Below are 4,418 nucleotides of genomic sequence, written 5' to 3' on the forward strand. Positions count from 1 at the left end.
TTCCTAATTAGAAATTAACTAAGGTAAGCGCTGCTTTATTTGCCCTCTTCAAGTCCACAACCAAAATCCGGATTAAGCCCAATGTTTCATTAATTCCTGAAATTAGATTAAAAACATCAAATTAGCTAAATGAGCCCAAATAATAAAATTGCCTAATTAATTGACAATTAAGACCAATCAATAATTAAAATGGTGCAAAAAGGGTTTAGAAAATAGAAGAAAATGATGGCACATCACCCGTGCATCCAACATCTTCATGATTCACATACATAGGGACTCATTAGGTAGGTTTGTTCTTTTTTTTTTTAGTTTCAATACAAACCTAGGTGCTCATATGGGACACCTTAGGTTTGTTGCACTTTTAGGTAGGGATAATCAACATGAAAATACAGAAAAAGGTATGTTTATTGCATTACTTTCCTTAATTTTTTAAATAGTGATCAAGGGGTTCCCACAAACCCTAAGAGAATAAAGGTCATTGATGTATCATCATTTTCTCATATTTCTTAACCTTTTTGTCACCATTTTAATTACTGACTAGCCTTAATTGTCAAATTAATTATGCAGTTTTATCATTTAGGCCTACTGGATTAATTTTGTGTTTTTAATTTAATTTCAGGAGAATTATAAGCAATTGGGCTTGAATCCAGAATTGGCTTGGACTTGAAGAGAGCAGACTATTTTATTCTACCAAATTTTATCTTATCTAGATATTATTTAGATTTGATCTCATCTAAATATTATTTCATCTAGATCTTATCTTATCTAGATTTTATTTTATTTATGGGCTTGGATTTAAAACAGATTTGTAAGCTTTGGGGTTGAAAACTATATAACAGCACCAAGGTTCTAGTTTAGGCTCTCTTTTCTCTCTCCTTTCCTCTCTCTCTTTTTCGTTTTAGTTTTAGAGTGATACTCTCAATTCATTTTAGTTTCTTTTTCATTTTGGAGAATAATTCTAGTTTTCTTCATTTCTACTACAATTTCATTTTCTATTGATTAATGGAAGGCTAAGTCTCCAGCGTTGTTTTCTCTTGAGGATCAAGCACGGCTCTCTTTGAGGTTCTATTATTACTATTAAATTCTGATCAGTTTTTCCTCTTCACCAATTACTCTGTATTTGTTGCTATTAATTCATGCATGCTTAGTGCTTGATTAATTGTCTCTGCACTTAATTTATGTTCATGCTTAATGATCGTTTATGATCAATTGGTGTATGTGTTGCTTAATCACATAATGAATGCCTTATGTTAAATTTCGCTTAGTAATTTAATTTAGGGTTGGATTAAGTGGTTGAACTGATATAGGATAAACTCTCGTAACCTAGGATAAGAGACTTGCTTGTGAATCAAGGGGAAGCAACGTGTTTTAATTCTGATATTTTCTAATTCACATCTATTCACTGTTTAATTTACAAAAGCAAACAACCCCCCCCCCCAATTCGTTACTATTTTCCTACTATCTGTTATGAACATTTGGTTGACCATTCCTCGTTGGGAGATGACCTAGGATCGCTTCCTAGATACTGCATTTTTAATGTTTATTTGATTCGGGTACGACCTCGATCAAATTTGGCGCCGTTGCTGGGGAGTAGTGTCCAAAGGTTCATAATAGCTAGTGATTTGTGTTTTATGTTTAGTTGTTTTAAGTTTTCGTGTTGTGTTAGTGTGTTTAGTGTCTTGTTATTTTGTTTAGTGTGGTGTTTTGCTTTAGTTTTTCTATTTAGCGCTTCCCCTGTTTCAGTTTTTGTGTTTTGCTGTGAATAGTGTTTTGCGACGGATTTAGCGACCACTTTTGTTGACCTGGGAAATAGAGCAGTAGTGCAAATTCCTTAGCGACTGAATTAGTGACTGCTGCTGACAATTTAATTGGCGATTTTTGTTTTGATAGTTAGGGTTGTTATTTATGGCTGAATTTTGGTGTGGTAGGTTCTTTTGACTCATATTTGGTGTAAAAAATACCAGGAACACTTGTTGTGGCCAGATTTGAGAGATTCAAAAAAATTTTAGGGCTTGTGTTTACCAAAACTTCAAACGGCCATAACTTTTGTTCCGGGTATCAGAATGACTATTATTATATATGTTTTTTGGGGTAGAAAAAAATTTCCCATACTATGGCAGCCCGCCAAAGGCCGGCTGAGGTCTCTAACTATCCATAATCGCTTGTTTACTAGTTTTTTTTATTTTTCAAGTTTTATTGTTTTATTTTTCTAAACTTTCCTTAGGTAGTTTCCATAGTTAGACCTTGAATTTCTGTCTAAAAATTTTTGTGCTATCTTTTCATGATTTTATAAGGTTGCTTACAAAATTTCAAGTCATTTGGATATCATTTAATGGTAGTTGTAGTTCAAACCTACACTGTTACTTGCATAAGAAGGCAACTAGTTGTGCATGCTGAATGTAGTGTATGACTAGAGGCAATCCATCTGACTTACAACCCTTTGATCCTGAGATAGATAAGATATTTCATAGATTAGTTAGGCATCATTTTATACCTTTTGAGCATCCTGAGCATTCTTTTACTGGTGAGTCTGTGCATTCTGTTATTGGTGATTTTGAACATCCTGATTTTGAGCATTATAATTTTGAACATTTTGAGAAAATGGAACAACCTTCACCCCGTGAGAGGACTCTAATGGAAATGGCTGCACCTGATTTCACCTACGAAAGCTTATGCATCCAATACCCTGATGAGGATGTCCCATGTGTTCTTAAAACTGGATTGATCCATTTGCTTCCAAAGTTTCATGGCCTTGCAGGTGAAGACCCGCACAAACATCTGAAAGAATTCCATATTATCTGCTCCACCACGAAACCCCCAGATGTTCAGGATGATCACATATTTCTGAAGGCTTTTCCTCATTCTTTAGAGGGAGTGGCAAAGGACTGGCTATATTACCATGCTCCAAGGTCCATCACGAGCTGGGATGACCTCAAGAGAGTATTCTTAGAAAAAAATTTCCCTGCTTCCAGGATCACAACCATCAGAAAGGATATTTCAGGCATTAGGCAACTCAGTGGAGAGAGCCTATATGAATACTGGGAGAGATTTAAAAAACTATGTGCCAGTTGCCCTCACCACTAGATTTCTGAGCAGCTTCTTCTCCAATATTTTTATGAAGGACTCGGTAACATGGAGAGAAGTATGATAGATGCTGTCAGTGGTGGAGCCCTTAGAGACATGACCCCTGCTGAAGCCAGAAATTTAATTGAGAAGATGGCTTCCAACTCCCAGCAATTTAGTGCCAGAAATGATGCTATTGTCATTAGAGGAGTGCATGAAGTAGCCATGAATTCATCTTCATCAGCTGAGACTAAGAAGCTTGAAGGTAAACTAGATGCCTTGGTTAAGCTGGTAACCCAACTGGCCTTGAATCAGAAGTCTGTACCTGTCGCAAGACTCTATGGTTTATGCTCCTCTGCCGACCACCACACAGACCTTTGCCCTTATATGCAACAATCTGAAGCAATTGAACAACCTGAAGCTGATGCTGCAAACATCTACAATAGACCTCCTCAACCTCAGTAGCAAAATCAGCCATAACAGAACAATTATGACCTCTCCAGCAACAGGTACAATTATGACCTTAGATGGTTGAACCTTCACAACAGCAGCAACAACAACAACAACAACAACCCCATAAATAGCAAACAATTGAGGCTCCTCCGCAACCTTCCTTTGAAGAACTTGTGAGGCAAATGACTATGCAAAACATGCAGTTTCAACAAGAGACCAGAGCCTCCATTCAGAGCTTAACTAATCAGATGGGACAATTGGCTACACAGTTAAATCAACAGCAGTCCCAGAATTCTGACAGATTACCTTCTCAATCTGTCCAAAATCCCAAAAATGTGAGTGCCATTACTTTGAGGTCGGGAAAGCAGTGTCAAGGATCTCAACCAACAACATCTTCCTCATCCGCAAATGAACCTGCCCAACCTCACTCTACTCCAGAAAAAGATGATGACAAAAATTTAAAGAGTAAGTTACCTAACAATTTCTATACAGGTGAATCTTCCACTGGTAATTCTGATTTACAGAAGCAGCATATCCCTCTTCCATTCCATCCAAGAGCAATTTCCAACAAAAAATGGAAGAGGCAGAGAAGAAGATATTGGAAACATTTAGAAAAGTAGAGGTAAACATACCTCTGCTGAATGCAATAAAGCAAATTCCAAGATATGCTAAATTCTTGAAGAAGTTGTGCACTAATAAGCGGAAGCTTAAAGGAAGTGAAAGAATTAGCATGGGCAGAAATGTCTCCGCATTGATTGGTAAATATGTTCCCCAAATCCCTGAAAAATGTAAAGATCCAGGTACATTCAACATACCTTGTATTATAGGGAACAATAAGTTTGACAATGCCATGCTAGATTTAGGAGCTTCTGTTAGTGTTATGCCTCTATCTATTTTTAATT

General features: G+C 36.6%; 1 non-coding gene across 1 annotated transcript; it reads right to left on the reverse strand.

The window, feature by feature from the left end:
* Positions 1 to 2,979: 2,979 nt before the first annotated feature.
* LOC114401041 lies at positions 2,980 to 3,086 on the reverse strand. Its single transcript, XR_003664157.1, has one exon. It is a non-coding gene; the product is annotated as a small nucleolar RNA R71 (small nucleolar RNA).
* Positions 3,087 to 4,418: the final 1,332 nt, after the last annotated feature.

This window comes from Glycine soja, chromosome 19 (genome assembly GCF_004193775.1).
Source record: "Glycine soja cultivar W05 chromosome 19, ASM419377v2, whole genome shotgun sequence".
In the NCBI taxonomy this organism is placed as follows: Eukaryota; Viridiplantae; Streptophyta; class Magnoliopsida; order Fabales; family Fabaceae; genus Glycine; species Glycine soja.